We start from the raw sequence: 23379 nt of genomic DNA on the forward strand, positions 1-23379 counted from the left end.
TGAATCTTGAATATCTACTGCTTTTCCCACAATTATCACTTAGTATGACTGACTTATTGCTTTGGCTCTAAGACAGTGATTCTCAAACCTTTTCAGATCAAGGACCCCTAAATTAGGGCCATGCACCCCAATTTGTCTCTTGGCCCAAATCTGTCAGATCTAATTTTTTTAATTGATATATGATTTTGTCCAGAATTGTAGGGCTATCTAGTGTCTAGTATCAAGGCAAATAGAGAAGTTAACAGTGCTATGAACCATTATTATTTTAGATTCTGTAGCTGTGTTCATGGCTTGTAAATTATATAAATGGTTTAACAATTCATCAATTTGCTGGGGACCCCCTGGAACTTCCTCAAGGGCCCCTGGTGGTCTCCGGGGCCCATGTTTCGAACCACTGTTCCAAGGCAGTCACAACAATGAAACTGAATCAACCTATAGGCGGCATTTCTAGGTAGGAAGTTGTAATTTTTTAAGTTTTATGCTGTCTGAAACCAGTAGGATTAGACACATAAGGTCACTATATTTTGCAACATTACCTATTTTTGGCAAATTTTCCAGGAAGCATACAATGGGTTAGGTGGTGGTACCTAGACAGCCAGAGGCTTTTAAGCCATCTGTTCTTGTAGGATCACACAAGTTGTTACAATTCAACTTCAAACAAACTATTACATTTAACGTTGTTACATTTAAACTTCTATGCTGCAACTGAGCAACAGGCTCTAGTCTACACAGTCTACTACACAATACTTCCCTGGAGTGCCTTGGAGATTGTGCGTACAGCTCAAGAGTTTACTTTTTGCTCGCTGGAGATTTCCAGTATTAGAGCTACTATGTATCGTTTTGTTTTAATGACCAAAATGTTTCCACAAAATGTTCCTAGTTTCTGTCTGACACATTTGTGACAACACAGGAGTTTATAACGCTCCAGTTGCTTCACAGACGCTCATTCTCATTGGCTACATTAGCCGAGATGAATTGGAATTTGACGAGCCGTACCATTTATGCTTAGAATGGGGGTCACAAGAAATTGGCGTTTAGATTATTTTAAATCAGCACTCGTATGAGACACTCATTGTTCACAGATAATAAAATAGTTGTTTTTGTACTTGTGGCAAAAGTTATTTTCGTCCTTATATCTTCGAAATAGTGACCGATAAAAATCACGGTCGTGCTTGTCACCCCTACGGACTCGAGTTGAAGGTTTGGCTCAAGATGGCTGGAGAGAAACAGTTGTGAAGATCGACGGGTTTACTAGACATTTTGTGAAAAATGAACCTCTGTATAGTCTGAAGGCGAGCCCTCCACGTTACTGGGGATAAAGGTGAGACGAGTTTAAAGTTAATCGAACATTTCTATGGAGTCCGCTGCCTTTATACCTAGAAAAGGGAAGCCAAACAGGGCTCCTTTGCAATGTTATGACGGTTAGCCTTCCCTTCCAATGAGAAAGATTGCTTCGGCTTTGGTCTATATTTACAGTATGCATAGCAACTTTGAGCCAAATAACATTATCAAAGTGCAAATAGTATGTGCAAGGCTAAATGCATCCAACAGCGGGTTGATAAATGTCACCCCGGCGTCATAGTGATATAAATCAGAGGCCTATATCGGCTAGCTACCCCCTGCAGATATGCATTGCAGAAATACGTCATCAGATTAGGATTCCCGCAGTAAGATCAAGGAGATATGCAAACACTTATTGCATAAACAAACATTGCATTGCCGTGTTGATAATTAGGCATTTTGTCCGCATAAAGTCTAACTGGTAACTCTGTTACAGTTAGATCGATGACACAGTTATACAGTCTATGACACAGTCCCAAAAGGGGCTAGCTATGTACCTGTGCAGGTGTATGGATTTACACGCTATTCACGAGTTTCCTGGTGAGACAGTGGGCGCTTCCATGACACCCTCCCTCCCTGTTTCCAGCTGCTGGTTGCCTGTTTCCGCCCAGGACCGTTCATAGCGAAAGAGACTGAAAATAATCATAATATAATTGTTGTGACTTTGTACCTACCTATGTCTTGTAATGGAGCCCCCAGCACAATCATTTCACACATGCATAATTGTACAAGGAGTGACAATATCTTGAATCTTGAAAGAGAGAGACTGCTAAAGCTACGTTAAATGACCAAATAAGAGTTCCGTTTTGGACGTTTAGCCTTCAAAACAAAAGCGGCCGCTATTAGGGTTGCCATATGGCTCATTTCCACCACATTTTACAGCCCTGCACAGCTCGTCATAAGAACATGAACTCCCATAATCCTTTACGCTTCTTAGAGCAGAACTGTCACCAATCAGAGCGACCGCCTCCTCCGGTCGCTACATAATGCTATTTTCGCTTGTGAAACAATCTTCAGTCTGTGTATAGCAATATTTGTGTTTAAAGTGTAACTAACCTCCAAAACACTTTTTTTCAGCTTTTAACCAATATAGGCCTATATGACTTTGGGGGTGATGTGTGAAGAATTCTGGTCAGAATTTCCACATTTGACACCAAACTGTTGCCATTTTACCATTTGTATCATTTTTCAGCAGCATATCTGGCATAAGCGCCCTCTAAGGGGCCAACACTGCTTTTTTTTTTTTCTCAAATGAATGGGAGATTTGGTACAACCTGACGTCAGGTTGTCCCCAAAGACTATGGGATTTCAAGATAATTACTCCCCTACCCCCCCTGTACCCTTTCGGCTCCTCAGAACTCCAAGCCTATTCCTATTAAAGTTTGCTCTTAAAATACTGAACCAAACGTCGTCAAAGTTGGCACATGTCTTAATTATAGTTAGTTTCCTGCTGAATGTGTCACTACTTTATTAATATCTTACCTGGATAAGCTCGAATGATGATGTTTATATTATCAGTCCGAGTTGGAAGCACTGTCTCCAGCCCAGCCAGGCGGGAGCGGGCGGGAGAGAGTCGTACTGTAACCTCATGCACTAGCACCAAGCTCCGGGCGCGCGCGCAGCAGCAGCAGCAGCAGCAGCTCTGTGCTCAGTCTGACATTTCCGCGGCTATCAGTCCGACTTCAGAAGCACTTCTCTCGGCCAGTCTGCTCTCTCATGCACCCGCGGGGGCGCGCGGCAGCAGCACACACCAGCAGTGAGAGGCGGGGGCTTTCAACAGTCTGACATTTCAGCAAACAAATCTCGTCGCAGTTTAGCGGACATGTAAAATATAACGCTATACTACGACGTGACAATGTGACAAAGCTTCTCTAAACATATCGGCTAATATCATCACTGTGTACAAGCAACGCCAACTTTTATGGAAATCAAGTCAGCAGAGCAGAGCGACTGGCTCTGTCTGTGTGTGTGTGCTGCTCGGGGGGATTCGCATGGGAACAGTGTGAGGAGGAGAAGAGCTCTGCGCTGCCTCCTGCCTTCCCTGACAGGGAATTACGTGGAGAAATCTCGCATTGTGTTACCCCAGAGCGAGAGGTTTGTCCTCACTGTGTGCTGTGTGCTGCGAGCAGCGAGGCTCTTAACGTAAGTTTAGACAAGCCACATGCAAGCCACGCACACACACATGGGACAAAATGGGACAAAAATAATTAAATTTCTAGTTCGCCACTGAATGGCCAAATTGATATAACTATCAACCATTTCAGGATTTTCTGTTTCCATACAGGCCACCAGCGTTGGCTAATTGTTGATATTTATAAAGATATCGCCCCTCTCAAATAAATTATTTTTGAGGCAGTAGGCAAACTGTAATGGCGTCGATTTCCGAAAAAAAATCTTGACTTAACACAGCCAAAGAGTCTAGTATAGACAAGAGTATATGTCATTTCTTGGTTTTTTCCATAGGTATTTTCAAATCACTGTTCTAATACATATCTAGGGGGTTAGTCCCCCTTTAAATAGCGGTCAATGACTAATGGAAAAAAAGTTTGCTGGTTCTATTATTGTGCGTAATTGCGCAGAGCCAATCTCCCAGCATGCATTGGGCTAATACATTTCGATAATAAATAGCAACCAAATTAGCCTAAATAGATAGAAAGCTTGATAGAAATAATGTGTATTACACAACATGCAATTGTAGAACATTTCAATATTGGACAAAATATAATCTGGAAATCAAAACACAACCCTATGTGAAACATATATGTCATCCTGGTGGTATAAATATCCCTCGCAGACTTAACGTAATTTCTGCGCAGGCCGATGCAATGATAGAGCCCATATATATTTTGTGATGCCATGTCTGTTTGTTTGCTCGACTTTGTTCCAGTGGGTTATTCGCGCTGGAAATGTACTTCCATATTATTCACAGAACAGCGCCACTGATTCACCAGATACTGTACACGCATACTGTCTGGATAGGCCAAGCACAAATATCGACAAATAGGACTGCCAAAGAGAAACAATGCACCGGGACATACCAAACAGTTTGGACAGGAGGGGTGTAAATGAAGCAACTCAGTAGTTGTTGAAGTCCGAAAAGCAAACATTACACACACAAAAAAAGTTTATATATTTTTATCAAATCAAAATTGTATAACCCTCCCCTGGACTCAAATTAAAGAGAGTGTACCCTCCCCCAGACTAAATTTAAAACAAGATGACCCTCCCCTATTTTCCTCCAGTGGACCCTTCCCTAAATAACGAACGGTTCCTAAGCGTGTAACACATTATCATTCAAGAATTTTATTTTGGCATTACAAAACAAAGTTTCTCATTCTTTAGAATAAAACAGTGGTATCTTAAGAAAAAACAAACGGTAGTGCAAATGGCAAGCCAGGGTTATAGTAAATACATTTGGTTAAGTTATGCAAGTAAAACAACTTGGTTCAGGTTAGGAAAGTAAAAACATCCTGTTTAAGGTTAGGCAAGTAAAACAACTTGGTAAAGGTTAGGCAAGTAACTCAATGTGCAAAACAGAACACACTCATTGGCTGAGTCACGACGTGATGTCGTCAGTCTATTGAATCTATAGCAACGCTGACAGCGCTTCTCATTGGTCGTGACTCACAAGAATGAGAAGCGCATTCTATGGTAGTTGAACGTAACATGACACCACAGCACAGACAGGCCGAGCTGAGGGGCAGAACAGCAGCGGGTGGAGGAGTCGTCTCGCTCACAAATAGCGCTTCACTCTTTTCACTGCAATGTTTCTCCAATACGGGACAAAGCACGTCCCATATCAGTTCAATATGGAACACGTCCTTTTGTTTAGAAATACGGGACGATTCCGTATTTTAAGGGACGGTTGGCAACCCTAGCCGTTATGCAACCACATACTGTTTTTAGTCATTTCGGCAAAAATAAGCCCATATAGTACGTGAATTGACATTCACCTCGTTTTTGTAAAATATCGCCGCTATGCAACCACACGTTACTATTTTTAGCAATTTCGGATCAAATAAGCCAAACGTTCCCACTCTTTGACAGCGGCGCGCACCTCCTTGCTAGTGAAAATGTTTTAAACACCTTGCCAAGTTAGAGGGGTTTGGTCGATTGCGTACCTAGATACACTGTTTTGACGCATTTTCAAAAATGTGCAGTCATGTACAGCTGTGGTTCTCATCGTGGCGTCCGGGGACCACCAGGGGTCCCTGAGGGGGTTACAGGGGGTCCCCAGAAAGTTGATGAATTGTTAAACTTCAGCATTATTTAATTTATAAGAAGTTAACACAATTAGAGCATGTAGAAAACTGACTTTTGTTCAGTTTCACTGTTATCTCTACCTACAATACAGATAGCCATAAATATCAAACAATACAAATATTCTCAGATTTTGGTCCGAGAGACAAAAATCTCGTCAAATGGGGGTCCGTGGCCCTAATGTGTCCTAAATTAGGGGTGACATATGAAAAAGGATGAGAATCACTGATGTACAGGACCATGATGAAATATATGTAAGCCTGTAATATGGCCACTGCTGATTATAAATCACAGTCCTTATCTGAGGTAGCCTGGGTTCAGACCTTTGAAGCCCCACCCACTCCACAGTTGTGGAATTGGCTGTTCTTGGTCTGGAATTGGCATATGCAGATGCCTTTTCTCTGGCCCTATAGAGACAGTCGGCATGTGTGGGAACGCCCACAAAATGTTATACAGCTGGCGCGCGAGTGGGGTAAAACCGCCCATATATCTCCATGGGCAGACTCACCAGGTTTGTGGATTCTAGAGCAGAACACAAGACGTCTGTTCAGATGTGCGTTTACTGCGGTGGTCAAATCCCCGATCGTGTCTGCCTGGGCTGGGCTAGCAGCTAAATTCTAACTTTTGCTGAATGGATAGAATGGGAGATTTACCCCACCCTGACCACGCCCCCAGCCAGGCTGAACCAGCTATCCCAGCGTCTATGACGAGACATCGCCTCAACCTATACCGCCGGGCCAATCCGTGCCGAGAACGAATAACAATTAGCGCTGATTGGCTAGCGCTGTTGTCAGTCATGCGCAACAGGAACAGACACAGCTGTGGCCAAAGCAGAGCCTTAGCCTGGCTAATGGCTGTCTCTGCTTTGGCTACTAAATTTGGTAGTACTAAACTAGGGTATTGGCCCCTTCGGGCATAAAAAGGTTACATAAACGTCTCCAAAGTGCACTAAGGTGCCGTGTGCACAATAGGGATGGGCATTTAAGCAATTTAAATAGTCGAGTACTCTCCTTCTATTACGGACGAGTGCTCGAGCACTCGCGCAGGGGGGGTCTGTGTCATTACTATGGTAATGACTGAGCAGGGGTAATCTGCTGTGTGGGGGGCTGTTCACACATTACGTTTGCATTTTTGCATGGAAAAAGCGCTACCTGGAGCATTTTTTGTCAGGAGAGGAACTGACTGATATTGGGTGACGCTAAGCTAAGCCTACCTCAGACAGTAGTCTATCTCCGATGGTTGGATGGATGGCATAGCGCTTTGGAACAGACACGTTGTGAAACAAGCGAAGGCATTTCCATGTCTTGTCCAGCAATGTCAGGTTATTGTCCAGTATCATCCATTTTACTTTATGATCACTGTTACATTAACGTAAATCCATGGATTACAAGGTCCGGTGTTCTGCCAAAAAGTGAAAACTGACCAGTGTGATTAACGTTACAGCTGCAGCTGAATAGTGATCACCATGAAGCGATTGTCTCCCAAAAAGTGATTCTTTCTCCACATTTCTTGTGACTAACGTTATGGGAAACGACAGTGTAGTCAGTAACGCTAAACTAGTGCAATGTTTTGAATGAGTTTTATCGGGCGTGCGCTGTGAAGAAGCGTGTGGGAGCATATCTCCAGCCACCATTTTCAGGATGAGCTGGAAAACTTCCGGTTAAAACTTTCAAAATAATGTTACTTAAACAAAAGTAAATAGCTTATTGATGCACGTTGGAGGAGAAAAAGTATTTCAATGAATGAAGCAGCAAACCTTGTATCAAAATACTCGTTGTGATGTTATATGGCGTGAAACTGTGGCTGTAACGCATTACTCAAAATAAATAAGGTTACGCGTTTTATTTTGAAAGCAACAAAGCGGATGACGTACTTGTACATTCTGGCTGACATGACGCCCGGCCGTGCAGTTTGCTGCTGGTTGCTGCCAGATCCACATAACGATGCGTGCATAGATCTTCTATACCATTTTTAAAGGGGTGGGGCGAGTACCCGAACAGCAGAAACGTTACTCGAATACTGACGTTATGAACGAGTGCTCGAGTACCCGAGTACTCGCGCCCATCCCTAGTGCACAATGGAGCTGAGGCTGACATTGGGTTTGGACATTGTCATACATGCCAGAATAGTCTACTACATCTAAGCAATTTTTTTCAGCCTATACTATAACCAACAAATATCTGCTTCTCCTGTCCGATAAGCGATAATTTCACAATTTTGTATTTAAAAAAGGAAGTTCTTAACCTGTAGTTTATGCACACCTGAGTCTAAATTACTATGGTTCATTGTGTTTTATCTGCAGACTAGGAGCCATAGGCTTTTGGTTCTATCAAAGCCTTTATTTTTTTGTATTGAGTGATACACTAACAAAACACTCATCATATTATATCAGACGTGTTCTTTGTTTTGTGTTCACAGTTAGATTTGGTTAGGTCAGAGCTATGGAATATTAAATCATCCATCTCACTACATCTGCCTTTCTTACTGTCATGTTACTGGCAAAGCTCGCATTATCTGTTTCCACCTGATTAAAGAAAATACGTGATGTGACGCTGACTCATGGTTTTATGTATTACATAAAATATTACATATTTTCTTAACACATTGACTGCCAGACGTTTTTTTTTGCTGTAGGTAGCTTCTGCCAAGCCGTTTTTTGAGGATTATGGCTCATTTTATAAGAGCCGAGGATTCGTTTCAGCTTGGAGTTTGTGAACATACAATATCTCAAAAGTACTAATAGAATGTGTACTTTCTCTGTCTAAAAGAGTTAGTTTGTAGAGTTAGTAGTTATGTAAGCATTAGCAGTTGAATACAGCATGGTTTTAGCGTGAAAAAGAATATTCAGAGATAAACGGCTTTTTGTGAAATTGGATGGAACTGTCACTTTAACCATTCATTTTTGGCTCTCTCTCTCTCTCTCTCCCTCCCCCTCTCGCTCTCTCTCTCTCTCTCCCTCCCTCTCGCTCTCCCTCCCTCTCTCTCTCTCTCTCTCTCTCTCTCTCTCTCTCTCTCTCTCCTCCCTCTCGAGTTGCTTCAACTCCGCCCTCCGTGGGCGGACAAGCTTGTCACCAGTCAGTGCTTTGCTGCTCTCCTGTGCCTGCATGTCTGGGCCGCTGTTTGAGGAAGTCGGGAAGGACTCGCTCGTTTGGAGTTTTGGTTGAGAGAAGTTTTTGCGATTCTGGTCATATTTATGCTGCGTGTTTCAAAGTGTGTTCCTCCAACTGTAATCTATCACCCGATCATAGTAGATCGGCTGAATCTATTATGTAAATTTGCAATCCCGCATCGCCAGCAATCAGCGCGAAAAGGAGAATGGCTGGGCTGAGAATGGCTTGACAAGTTAAAAAAATGCTTTCCTTCCTCTAGCCAGGCGAGCACTGTTGCCACTTAGTGGGTCGGTGGAATGGGTTGTAAACGTTCGGTGGCTCCAATAATTATATAAGAGATGTAAAAGGCTTAGATGCACAACCCACCGTCAAAAAAAAAAAATCGATGCCAAAAACGTGTAAACACGTTGTTGGCAGGGAACAGCTGGATTCTGAAAACGTGTTCATACGTTGTTGGCAGTGAATGAGTTAAATCAGGTGGAAGCATTTTTCAATCAAAGGTGAAACAACACAGATATTAGTGTTATGGTTTATAGAGGGACTTGCCCTACCCTCAATTTAACGTTAGCTCCAGTTAGCCGTTTGTTTTTTCGACACAAAACTTGGACGTTTCATTTCGGGTAAAACATGAGGGGTTTTTATATGGATTACGCCAGCTCTGGGAGTATGAAGTGCTTTGAATGCGTGGATATTTAGTCACAAACAAGGAGTTTTCTGCTTGCTACACCGCTGCCTGAGGTAACGTTGATGTTCAGGCGAGCTAACAATCCGCCCTCTAATGTGTCCGACCAGTCGTCCGTATTCAGCAATGTTCGTCCCGCTGCGTCAGCTTAACATTATAGACAGTGGCACGCAAACAATTGCGGGACTTCTCCCGCATTATAAATTACAAATCTGCGGGAATTGGCAAAAATATGTGCAATTCTCGCAATCCCACGCTGAATTTTAAGCCCTGGAGATTACACATTACTTCCACACACAAAAAAGACATGCAGGTTTTATTGAGTTTATAAGCTGCTGTAGGCTCGTGGAGGCAGAAACCGCTGTTCAAAGAAATCAAATGACTGATGTGAATAAAAGCGGTAACGTTAGACAGTCCTTCAGTAACAGGCTAATATCCAACACCGATTTTTATTCTGACATACAGTAAAGCTCTGCTATAATAATAATCTCGGCGAGAAAGAGCCTGGCTCCCGCCCACAATTGATTTTGTCACCCTACTGGTTCCCGCCTAGAGCCCGCCCTAGACCGGATGGCAGCGTTTCTAGCTCGTCAACTTTCACGTTAACTTGACAATTTGACCCAAGTATCAGAATCCTCTTTCACCGTTTTGACCGGTGTGTCAGGCGGTGGTGGCGGAGATGCCATATTGCATAAACGTTTTGTTTTATGTAACGCTAGCTTTGTTTTGATCAGACTCTAGTTTAGGTAACATCACCGCGTCAAGCTAACGGCAACAAAGACGTTGTTAGGCGCATTGCCATCCGGTGTTAATTCTGGGTCCGGGGTTTACGCCCCCATGACAAAAAGCGGGGTGGAAGGTGCCCAGACTACCCTCACACCGTCCGCCTCCTCTCTCTCTCTCTCTCTCTCTCTCTCTCTCTCTCTCTCTCTCTCTCTCTCTCTCTCTCTCTCTCTCTCTCTCTCTCTCTCTCTCTCCCTCCCTCCCTCCCTCCCTCTCGCTCTCTCTCTGACTGTCACTCTCTCACCGTCCCCTCTTCCCAGACCAGCCTCCACATCACCGCTGCCTGCTCCTGCTGCTATCTGTCACTCACGTTGTAACGTGCATACAGTCAGGAGAGGACTTTTGTTTCGTATTGCGAATAGAACGACGAACATAATAATAAAACGCATCGGACCAGTGTGCAAGGTTTTCTGTGCGAGATGATTTTTTTTTCGAATGGCGGATTAAAAAAAACGCGCTCTGTGTGTAAACTACGATATTCAAACTGAATCAACTCAAACTCATTTCCTCATCTAGGCTACTCAAACAGCCAAATCCACAACTGTAGAGTGGGCATGGCTTCGAAGGTCTGGGCTCCAGAGCTATAGGCTATAAACTCCTTGTCCATGGATAACATTTTGACGTTTATTTATTTTAGTTTATTAGTTTATTTGGCAGGGACATATACAAAAAAAAACATTAAACCCCATAGGGGAAGATATGCTTTGTAACAGATTTAGCCATAGGCTACTTTCCATCTGAAGCCCCTGTTCTGTTGCACCTTTTTTCTTTTGGAAAAGTAAATGCATGATAGCTGTGGGATATACTGGAATTAATTGTTTTATATTCATTGTATTTACACAAAAAAGAAAAGCTCTGTCCAGTAACCTGGAACACTTTTATTTTGAGATGTTTTTGAGTGAGATGTCCTACCTCATGCAAATGATAAGAAATGTGACATGAATGTTAATTTTCTATTAAAGCAAAGTAAAAAAAAAAAAAATTAAAAAAAAAATTATTGTTCTTAGAAAAAAAAATCGGAATCGGCAAAAATCGGTATCGGCAAGTCAGACTATTCAAAAATCGGAAATCGGAATCGGCCAACAAAATCGCAATCGGCGCATCTTCTCAGTCAAATACAACAGCTGACTCCAAAATACATGACACCTGTTTTGGGCAGGTTGTAGTAGCCCTAACAAATCAATGACTAAATGCTTACTGGAAATGGCTCCCATTGTATGATTCACACAATCAGATTGAGTTTTGTAGTAGGGTGACCATAACCTCATATTTACAGTAAATGTCTGATAGCAGTGGCCAGTTAACCGGAGCATCTCTGATGTCACTGCTTTGGATGCTGTGCTGCACTAGGCTGTGTACACTACAGTATGTAACTCAAATGACATTGACAACTAGGGAGTCAGTAGGGATGGTGATGGTATGGGGGGCACACGTTTGTGCTTTTCCCTTTTAACAGTTTCAGATAACTTGACTGTTGAGACTGTGTGACGCAGGACTGATTACAGGCTACAGAGTGTGATACAGCAGGACGTGATGCTGTACTGATCCCTGCACGCTGTTCACGGACATGATTTTTGCTTGGGAGGTCAGAGGTCAGGGTCAGCTACAGAACAACACCCCTTCACAGGCCAAGAGGTGTGTCTGTCAGTAAACATAAGGTTGAAGATCTTGATTAAGCACCTCTACGATGTTGAAAAGGAGGGATATGATCATCTGTGTTGAAGTGAAGATGGATACTGGCAAAAGTGAAGGAGAAAATTCCCCTCTAGTCAGAGGCTTTTCAGGGAAACTGGAAACAGCTCTCCCTCTGTGGTATAGGCTTTGTTCCAGGGAGTGTTCTTGGCTTTCCTTTTCCTTATACGATTTATTGTTTTCACTATCTGCTGCGGCAGTTTTTGGCACATAAAAGATGCTGTTAAGGTCAAAACCCCACACTTTTTTCAACCTTTATCCAGGGAATGTTGACTGAAGACGTGCTTTTTCAGCAATGCTGTGCTTCACGTTCAGAGTTAACATTCATTCACACCTGGGAGCTGCCCAGTCCAATCACTGGTTTTCATTGTATGCTGCTCAGCAGCTCCCCTGGATTGCTCGAAGGCACCTTGGGGGTGTCAGTACAGTAGTGCTGATGGTATTGGGTCATTTGATGTAGTCCATTGACAACGCAGTAGTTGATTCCAGTGTAATGCCAACCCATCACCTGAGCACCTGAGGTTGTAGCAAAGCCGGAATCTATTCTATGAGATCAAATTAGTGGCACTGAAAGTTAGCTTGTTTTCCTTTTGATCCAAGGTTTTGTAAATTAATCACAATTCCCCGGTGCTGTCGATGCAGCAGGACTACTGGATCTGTATTCTCAACATGGCAGCAACATTAATAGATCTGTATTCTCAACATGGCATGCAACATTAATAGGCCCTTTCTCATAAACAGTGGTATTGCCAGAGATCTTTAATATTAGATAGAGACACCGCACTGAAGGCTCTGCCAATTGTAAGAAATGGTACTCTTCCGGTCTCCTAAATGGGCATGGTCATCATCAGCTTGTGATTGGCTGTCTGTCAAACGTCATTGGCTGATCAGTCTCCTAAGTGGGCATGGCAGTGGCGAAACCTCCGTGGCACAGATACAGGAACTTAACACTTTCAGTGCCACGGCCCTTGGGCAAAAGGTTGCTTGCTGTGCCACATAGGCCGCAATGCATTTTAAAACAGTCATATAATTTTTTTAATAATTACTATGTAAACACTGAACACGCACAAATAACGATGAGACTCTCTTCTATCACCTGCAAAAAAAAGTTTATTGATCCCATTTTCCGTTCTTTAGTTATGAGCCGGAGAAGATAGCTTGATTGAACGAAAAACATACCTTTTTTTCTACGAGCTGAGATAATGAGCCTTTTGTGAAATTAAACATTTCAAGCACATCTCTGACTCTGAAGCTAATTTTCTGATGTCTGGGTCTGTCTGGGTGAAGTGTATGCTGCTCTGCTGCTCTCCGTGCTCCCCCCCCCCCCCCCCCTCAACTGCACACGCCTCCTGGGTGTGTCTTATGTGTCTGGTGGCTCTCAGTCTCTGCTGAGTTTGCTGCGCACACACAGTGAATGGTGCGCGACATTCAGCTTTTTGGTTCCGCGTGTGTTTGTCACGGGCTGGCATGCTTCCAGTTCGGAATAATAATGCTGATTATGTTAATGTGCTGTTGCAGCGTACATGGAAGTGCTCAGTTGTGACAGCGGATGCTGCTGCTGGGTGCACAGCTGGCGTTGTGCTCGTTTATGGAGGCACGTCGATGCATACGGACGGATGCGATGCGATTTCCTCATTTTCCACAGTGACTATTTCTGTGTGTTTGGCTCCTTTTTCTCTGATCAGGAGAGTGCTGTCGCCACCTAATGGGTTTGTAAAATAGGTTATCGACCTCCAATAGCTACAATATTGTTAGAGGCGACGTAAGAAGCTTAGATCGACACCCCCCCGTCAAAAAAACAATTTGGAGTTATGACGCCATTTGGCGTCGCTGGCACTGTACGGTAAATTTCTAATGACGCCATATGGCGTCGCTGGCACTGAACGTGTTAAGTGACTGGAAGTGAAGTGGTTCACAGCCTTCATAAGGGTGTGCTCACACTTTTTTTGGTAGAAAAAGCACAGCCTCAACAGTGTTTTGTGCTGATGACAAAAAGCAACACATTTTTTCCATAGCAACTAAATGCCACTATCAGCAAACAGCACTTAGCATTTGGTAAAACTCTCAAACACTTTGCAACAACCCCCATAACACACAGCCACTATGCTCCAAACAGACTCTTGAGGTCAGGACTAGGATGAGTCAGGATGAGCAAGGCCATTTCATATAATAGAGCCAAAGTGAACGTCACTTCCTGCCTTTCTCTGTGTACCAGGACAGCGTCTGAAAAAATGTGAATGGTGGTTAATGGCGAGAGATGATACTTTTTTGATCCCGTTTGAATTGTGCCACAGGGTACACATGTACATTTGGTCAATTTAAAAGATAACTATGCATGTCAAGAAAGTCGCAGTTTGTCCTGAAACTGAAACGTACGGTTTAGTTTTGTCAATCAACTACATCTCTCGTGTCGCACAGTATAGTACATAGGAGTGGGAATCACCAGATGCCCACGATACGATACTAAAACGATACTTGAGTCACGATACAATAGTATTGCGATATTGCGATATCGCCGATATTGCGATATATTGAATATTGCGATATATTGAATATTGTGATATTGCGATATATTGCGATTTCTTACTTTTTCAACTGCAAATGATGTCACCAAAGGAATACTTTGTCAACATCTGGTTTATATAAGAACAATTTTTCAGTCTGTACATCTGACTTCAACCATTTTATTGCAGCAACATTGTCAAGTAGACAGACCAACAACTTTCATAAAGTCATGTCATAGTTGCATGCACCTGACAAACTGAACTGTTTGTTACAGTCTACTTACAGTCCACCTTAACTGGATGTGTGTGTGGACTACTGTACTTAGGTAGTTTTTGAACAATGCAACTTCACTTACACAAAACATCTTGTGCAGCCCATTCAGTAACTGGGGAATTTGTAAATTACTGTTATGACAAAACTGTTACTGTTAAAACAAAATGAAAATATGCTACCGTTTGTTTACTGCTGGCCTTGGAAATAAAGTTTATAGTAGCCCGGTGGCCTGGCATGGCCATTGCAATATCGATACTTGGCGTCCAAATATCGATACAATATCGTCAGGCAAAATATCGCGATACTGTGGTGTATCGATCTTTTCCCCCACCCCTAATAGTACGTCACACCATCAACAACATGGACTGGAGGGAGAGACGCCACTTATGCGACTGGTTGTGCATAGACTTTCTGATTTATAACTTATAGTGCCACAGTAGAGGTCGACCGATATTGCTTTTTCAATGGCCGATGCCGATGCCGATCTTTAGAGAGCCGGGCGGCCGATGGCCGATATATAATGCCGATTTTTTTTTTTTTTCATTCGATAAAATACGATTAAAATAAACTCCTCAAAAAAGGTTTGGAAACGTTATTTTGCTCGATTATTTCTCCCCTTTAATAACACCAATTGGTATTGTATTTTATATAGTTGGAAAGCCTGATTTAGTCACCTTTACAACGGGGTACAACTTGTAAGGATTGTGCATTCGTGGAATGAGAAACACAGCTAAACGTGTGGGTAGCGCCCCCAAAAAATGTGCAATATTCTTCTGTTGGTATTTTTTTTTAAAGAAATCTAGTAGCCTAGATTTCCATTATCCATTCATGCACATTGAAAATCGAATATAACATTATACTGTAGGCCTACATCTAATATAAGATGTTATCTTAGCCAGTACAGTAACATGTTTTTGATTATTCTTTTTATTAAATAGAAAAATACATTGGGTTATGCGGTATAGATTTCAGTAGTGACTGGTAGGCTATAGCGAGAGAGCAGTATGTCAGAGAACTCATTCATGCACTGTTCTATACATTAACAATAATAATAATAATAATAATAATAATGTAACTGTTTAGATTTGCTGTCATTTGATGGGAGAAGTGTGTTTGCAGAAGATGGTGGTGACTGAGGAAACGTAACGTTACAGTAGGCTCATGGGTGCATGAGAAGACTCACATTCAGTGGCGGACTGCATAATCGGGCACGTCGGGCAAATGCCCGGTGGCCTGGCCTGCCAAATTTTTTTTTTTTTTTTTTTGCAGGCCGATGCCGATTAATTAAAAATGCCAATAATCGGCCCCAATTAATCGGCCGGCCGATTAATCGGTCGACCTCTATGCCACAGTTTTACAAATGCGAATTTCTTGACTTGCAAAGTTATCTTTTACATTGACAAACATGTGCACCCTGTGGCACAATTCAAACGGGATCAAAAAAGTATTATCTCTCGCCGTTCACCACCATTCATATTTTTCTCAGATGCTTTTACACAGAGAAAGGCAGGAAGTGACGTTCACTTTGGCTCTCTATTTATATCAGAGTTCTCACGGGTTGAAATCCTTGAAAGTTTGTGAATTTCGGGGTGGGGGCGAATCAAGGCCTTAAAAGTTATTGAAAATAAACATAAATAGACTTGGTTTCTTTGAAAGTTCTTGAATTAAATATTTGGTGCAAGAATAGAAATTGAAGTTGTTCTTTTGATATACCGGTATATATTTTTAATTAACATTAGTAAATTGTCTGGGCGTCTGGGTAGTGGTTGATTGATTCCCTACCTAGCAACACGAGGGCCGAAGGTTCGAGCCACCGTGTTACCTCCGGCTTGGTCGGGTGTCCATACAGGCACAATTGGCCGTGTCTGCGGGTGGGAAGCTGGATTAGGGGTATATGTCCTGGATCTGAGAGAACGAGAGAAAAAACTTTATAAAAAAAGGTTATAAATAGGCTTCATTTCGCTGTCTGCATGTGTGTCTCCCGCCGTTCGTCCTTGTTTCATGCGCCACCTGCCTGGAGAAAGTTGATCCGTGTCTCAAACTATGCTGTATTGGCTCCTTGGATTTTAGGGAATCGGCCCTTGGACCTGGGAAGTCCTTGAAAAGTCTTTGAATTTGATGTTTCAGAAGGTGTCGGAACCCTGATATATACGCACACACACACACCTGCTATGACAGACTAATTTTCAGATTTTTGGTTTTTATCTTCAGCCTACTCCTTGAGCTTGCAGTCAGGAATGTCTCAGGCCTTAGGCTACATCACAGAGACACAGACACAGATTATTAACCAAGTATTACACAGCGTGTCATGATAGTGTGTTCACCATCAGGATATGAATAATGGCTTGGGATGTAAACCTGGGATCTGGTGTAAACATGCCATTTGAAAGACTGGAGTGTTGACTTTGGCCAGTGAGCAGCTCCAGTGTGGTTTCACATGTGGCTAGGTGAGCAGGGTGGAAGCGGGCAGAGGAAACGTAGATGCTTGTCTAACATTTCCCACAGTCATGACCAAGATCATATTACCGCATCACACACACGCCACACATTCTTCTCCTCTCATTGCCCCGCTTTGGAAAGAATAGTCTCAGTAATGGGTTAATAACAAAAGAGGGCCAAGAGCAACCCAGCTCTCTTTTGATGTTTTACAGGAGGGGTGTGATACTGAAGCTAATCCACTAGATCTACATCAACTGCTTTGCAAGGTGGGAAATGTGAGCACGAGCATATGATGAGCACTATACAGGATACTAATTGCATTTTTCTAAGTGAAATAGTGCTTGAAGGCCTACTCTAGCCTACTTTTTCCCAGCATGGTGTCTCTACACTACACTATAGACACAATATAGGCCATAGTGTAAGCATTAGATAACTGGATTAAGTGCATCTCTCCACTAATATACTCTAAATATATATTACAATTTTGGCTAGTTTGCGGATGAGTCAACAAGAGACAATCCTCTTGTGTCGTTTTTGTGAGGAAATCTGAAGGTCTGATAGAGAATTAGCCTATGTTTAACCTAATTGATAAAAAAGATGTGTCCCCCCTCCCCCTCCATTGCATTCTGCATGAATCATAAGCAGCAAATATCTATCCGGGCTATTGAGTGTTTGAGATGTCTTGTCAAGAACAGAGAGGAGAAGAACAAGGAAAGAGCATCTCAAGCCTGAATAATGAATGGAGACCATATTGTGGATCGAAAGGGATGTGGTTCAGTAATAGTCTGGTGAACATTTTCCTGGTAAATTGTTGGTCTGGCTAGACCCATGTTTCCAAGAAAAGTTAATGCAAATGACATATGAAGCCTAATGACTGACTTTTACAGGATTTGTAGGCTGCGGGGAACTAAGGTATATTATTATAATAGGCTGGTCCTTCGAGCATTAGCATAGTTCCTGGCTATGTTCCATTTCTAGCAAACTGTTTTGTCCACCCTGCGCATGGTGAGACTGTCGGTGTGGAGTAACATCATAAAAGAGTCACAATCTGTCGGTGAGAGCATCGTACAGTACACCCTATACAGTTACAGCAACTGGCTGGTAGCTTACGGTAAGCTACATGACTGATGTGAAGTGATGCTCCTCTGATCTCATATTCCATCACCTCTCTACTAATAGTCAAGCTGAACAGTTTTGGAAACGCAGCTCAGTATAGGCCAGATCTAAACAGGAAATTGTGTTCTGCCACTATAATGGAGAAGTGGCCACAGTGGCTTATGGTTAATGGTTATATTTATTTTTATTTTGATATAGCTTCCAATATTTGTTTGCATTTCAGTTTAGTCTTAGTTTTCAATGTGGTATTATAGGTGGTTTTAGTTTTCTTTACCAGTGTTTAGTTTCTAATAGTTTCAGAATTGTAGTAGTTGTAGTTTCAGTTCCGGTTTTTGTGTTTTTCATAAGAATTGTAGTTTTTGAAGGTGCAATGAGTTTATAATGGGTATCTTATGTTTGCAACAGATATTGTGTAATGCAAAATAAATCATGCATTTTTGTTAAGTTCATTCATTGATCATGATTCCCCCCCAATTAGCATTCAAAAAATAGCCCGAAATTCTTTACCCCAAATTCATTCGTTTGACTATCCTGCACGTAAACAATAGACAAAAACTAAGAACATTTCACCTCTATATTTAATTTCTATTTAGTTTTTTTTAGACGTAGACAAGAGTACCCCTTGCAACAGCCTAGGTTTAATCTTAGTTTTAGTTTAGTTTATGATAACCTTGGCTGTTAAACCCTTCTCCAAAACCCAGCAAACAAAAAAGTCAGATGGTGAAATGGAAACACTGAGGGCTTTAGGTCTAGTCTAGATGTAGCTTGTAGCTTAAACAGCGTGGACACAAAAATGACATGCTGTAGGCTACGTGAGATTGGTGAATTCCCAGTTAAATTTGTTGGCCTATATAGAGAAGGATTAATTTATTTCACAACAATGCCAGCCTAAATCTCTCAATTAGTTCTAGACATTGGGGGAAATATAACTCACTCTGGGCCTACGCTTGTTTATTCTGTCTGAGACCGGCTGGTCAATTTGAAACCCAAGCCCACGCCTTGTCATTCCTCTGAGGCAGCACTGGGTGCAGCACGTGCGTGAGAGGCATCCTCTGTCCCAAAACACACTGTCTAACCCTCCAGCCCTCTCTGTCCCAAACACACTGTCTAACCCTCCAGCCCCTCTGTCCCAAACACACTGTCTAACCCTCCAGCCCCTCTGTCCCAAACACACTGTCTAACCCTCCAGCCCCTCTGTCCCAAACACACTGTCTAACCCTCCAGCCCCTCTGTCCCAAAACACACTGTCTAACCCTCCAGCCCCTCTGTCCCAAAACACACTGTCTAACCCTCCAGCCCCTCTGTCCCAAACACACTGTCTAACCCTCCAGCCCCTCTGTCCCAAACACACTGTCTAACCCTCCAGCCCCTCTGTCCCAAACACACTGTCTAACCCTCCAGCCCCTCTGTCCCAAACACACTGTCTAACCCTCCAGCCCCTCTGTCCCAAACACACTGTCTAACCCTCCAGCCCCTCTGTCCCAAACACACTGTCTAACCCTCCAGCCCCTCTGTCCCAAAACACACTGTCTAACCCTCCAGCCCTCTCTGTCCCAAACACACTGTCTAACCCTCCAGCCCCTCTGTCCCAAAACACACTGTCTAACCCTCCAGCCCCTCTGTCCCAAACACACTGTCTAACCCTCCAGCCCTCTCTGTCCCAAACACACTGTCTAACCCTCCAGCCCCTCTGTCCCAAACACACTGTCTAACCCTCCAGCCCCTCTGTCCCAAACACACTGTCTAACCCCCCAGCCCTCTCTGTCCCAAACACACTGTCTAACCCTCCAGCCCTCTCTGTCCCAAACACACTGTCTAACCCTCCAGCCCTCTCTGTCCCAAACACACTGTCTAACCCTCCAGCCCTCTCTGTCCCAAACACACTGTCTAACCCTCCAGCCTCCCAAACACACTGTCTAACCCTCCAGCCCTCTCTGTCCCAAACACACTGTCTAACCCTCCAGCCCCTCTGTCCCAAACACACTGTCTAACCCTCCAGCCCCTCTGTCCCAAACACACTGTCTAACCCTCCAGCCCCTCTGTCCCAAACACACTGTCTAACCCTCCAGCCTCCCAAACACACTGTCTAACCCTCCAGCCTCCCAAACACACTGTCTAACCCTCCAGCCCAAACACACTGTCTAACCCTCCAGCCCTCTCTGTCCCAAACACACTGTCTAACCCTCCAGCCTCCCAAACACACTGTCTAACCCTCCAGCCCTCTCTGTCCCAAACACACTGTCTAACCCTCCAGCCCCTCTGTCCCAAACACACTGTCTAACCCTCCAGCCCCTCTGTCCCAAACACACTGTCTAACCCTCCAGCCCCTCTGTCCCAAACACACTGTCTAACCCTCCAGCCCCTCTGTCCCAAACACACTGTCTAACCCTCCAGCCTCCCAAACACACTGTCTAACCCTCCAGCCTCCCAAACACACTGTCTAACCCTCCAGCCCCTCTGTCCCAAACACACTGTCTAACCCTCCAGCCTCCCAAACACACTGTCTAACCCTCCAGCCCCTCTGTCCCAAACACACTGTCTAACCCTCCAGCCTCCCAAACACACTGTCTAACCCTCCAGCCCCTCTGTCCCAAACACACTGTCTAACCCTCCAGCCCCGCTTCACCCCCCCCCCCCCCTTTCCACTTGCTTATTTCTCTCCCTTTCTGTCTCCTGGTCTCTCTGTGCATCTCCCTCCGCAAACGCATTCATGTGCAAGTCTCTCTCTCTCTCTCTCTCTCCCCATCTCCATCCCACAGCTATGATTTAGGCGTCAGGGTTGCTCCCACTCCCTCCCAGCTCTGGATCAGGTTACCCTGCCATTACTCAGTCATTCCCCCAGTGAGGGCGCTCCATGTCAGGCATAGCGGAGCCTGCCTGCCTGCTCGCTGCCCGTCTCTCTGGGACCTGTGGACTGGTGCAGTTCAACCACAGACGCCCCTGGTCAGTGGAGGCGCTCCAGCTATGGCACAGGCTCCCTGGAAAAAGAACGCAGAGGAGCGCGCGGCGGGCAGCTAGGTTAGCTGTTAGCGTTGGAGAGCTGCGTTTTCATTTTCATGCGGTCTGGAGGGACAACCTGGCCTATAGGCTGCTTTCATCGTCTGGTTGTGGCCAGTGGAAAAACAGGTTATCATAGAAATCTCCTGCGCTCTTGGCTTTTTTTTGTTGGTATGTTCTTGTTTGTTTTAGCCCGGTTGATAGGCAGGACACCCAGAAATATGACTCAAGTGAGTGCAGTTAGTTGGCAGGGTTGCGAACCGCACAACACGCCCGGCCCTTACATGCGTCACGAGCCGGGCCCTGTGATTTGTGGACCTCATGGTTTTATGGTTATGTAATGTCGGCTCCCTTGACGAGTAAAACGTCTTGTTAAACCCCACGCCGCCCTACGCCCATAAAAGTGACTGATGCAGGCGCCCCAAAAGAGGGCCTTGCCACCCTGTTAAGGATGGTGTCCCTCCCTGCTGCCCGGCCGGGCCGTGGGATGGGCTGGGCTGTGAGCGCGCTCCACTTGGCTCAGCCAAAGCATGACACTGCAGCAATGTCAGCGGCTAGGCTTTATCGCTTTGCTTGATTAATGCATGCTGAGGGAAGCTCCTACGTCTTCCAAAGCATGGTGGGATGCTGGAGGTCTAATTTATGAGAGATGGGCGCTCTGTGTACCTGTGCCTTCTCTTAGGGCGTGAAGTTTTATAGAGGCTACAGCAGCCTCCTATTAAGGCCGTTGTGCGCTCTAGTCGAGTCATAACCACTTTTCTGCTCGCCACGCTTTCAGCTCCTTAGTCATTTATTCAGCTTTGACATATGGTTGTCCTGTGCATCACAAGGTAGCATATCGCAGCACAGGAAGGCCTACTCAGGCTAGGCTAATCCTCTCTTAATTGAAAGGGAGGCGGCGTTGTGGGCCAGTGGCTTGTACATGTATGTCGCTTCACTCATCCCTCTGCTTGTTTTACAGTAATGAGACATCTGGGGTTGGAAAACAGAGTTGTTTGAGGAGGGAGAAAGGCTTCTTGAGCCCGAGGGCCAGTAGGCCTGACTGTCACAGACGAGCCAACAAGAGCGGACTGCTTGTTTACGCTCGCCTGTACGCCGCCGTTTGTTTGGCCCCCGTGCTGCTTTGCCACAGTCCTGTTTGCCATGTTCATGTTGGATCACATTTGTTTCATACAGAAGCACAATACATTTGGGCTATTTAGGACAAGGGTAAGGCTTAGACAGGACATATCTTTACCCTGAACAGTCTATTAATATTAGGCCCAGAATCCCCATGTCCCATATCTTGGCCCACAGAGTTTTATTTGGGCTGCATTCAAACTATCAGGCCATGAAGGCTGTCATTGCAGCTCGGGTACACTGAGTCTGTAGGCCAGGGGTTCCCAAACCTATTCGTCTTGGGACCCAAGAGATAAATTCGGTGTCTCCCTGGGACCCAAACTCACAAAAATACAACATGAGTTACTGTTGCCATGACATGTAAATTAGTCATCTGTCAATGGAGACAAAGAACAATGAATCAAAATATATGGACATTTAATTCATTCACAGAAAATAAATTCAAGATTGAAAGATTTATCCGTTTGCAAATTCACAGAAACATTAACTTTTTCATAACGTGTTTTTTTTAATACATTTTTCACTCTCCTTCGTATTGCCTACCACTCTCTCAGCCCTCCTCCCTCCCCCCACTGCGTATTCCCTCCTCCCTCAATCATAACCCCAGCATGGAGCGTTATTTAGCCCCCTTCCAGACAAACTAGCTAGCATGACATTGTTGGTAGCAGTGGATGTCCTGGTCTTCTAGTTTCATCAGATATCAGATATCAATATCTTAACTTAAATGTGTGGGTAGTTCATGTTTTGTGTACATGCTGACAGAGAATAGTATTTGGATAGCGCTAGACTAGTATATTTATATTTGATCTAAGAGCCGGTCTCTTGTGTTTGTATGGTGCAACACGTGGGCGTCAGGAGGAGCCAAATGCAGTCGGTCAGTCATTCAGTCATCAGACACTTAAGGGCGGGGCAAATTACGTGGAAGTCAACAACATGATAGAAACTTCATCACCACAGGTTGAGATTGTGAAGCACCTTACTGCATGGATTTGCATATTAATGAAGAATAACTGATTTTCTTCCAATTTAGCAGCTTAATACTCATGTTCATACCACCCATGT

The 23379-nt window shown here is 44.0% G+C and overlaps 1 protein-coding gene across 2 annotated transcripts in view; it reads left to right on the plus strand.

Moving 5' to 3' along the window:
• The first annotated feature begins 1226 nt into the window (after nt 1-1226).
• The window catches only part of znf438 (zinc finger protein 438), a 79731-nt gene continuing 57578 nt past the window's right edge, over nt 1227-23379 (plus strand). For both annotated transcript variants that reach the window (XM_083658394.1, XM_083658395.1), the window contains exon 1: nt 1227-1321. The gene's annotated coding sequence lies outside the window, so the exon portion shown is untranslated. The remainder of the gene's footprint in view (nt 1322-23379) is intronic.

The sequence above is a fragment of the Poromitra crassiceps genome (assembly GCF_964638095.1).
Source record: "Poromitra crassiceps genome assembly, chromosome: 2".
NCBI classification, from domain to species: domain Eukaryota; kingdom Metazoa; phylum Chordata; class Actinopteri; order Beryciformes; family Melamphaidae; genus Poromitra; species Poromitra crassiceps.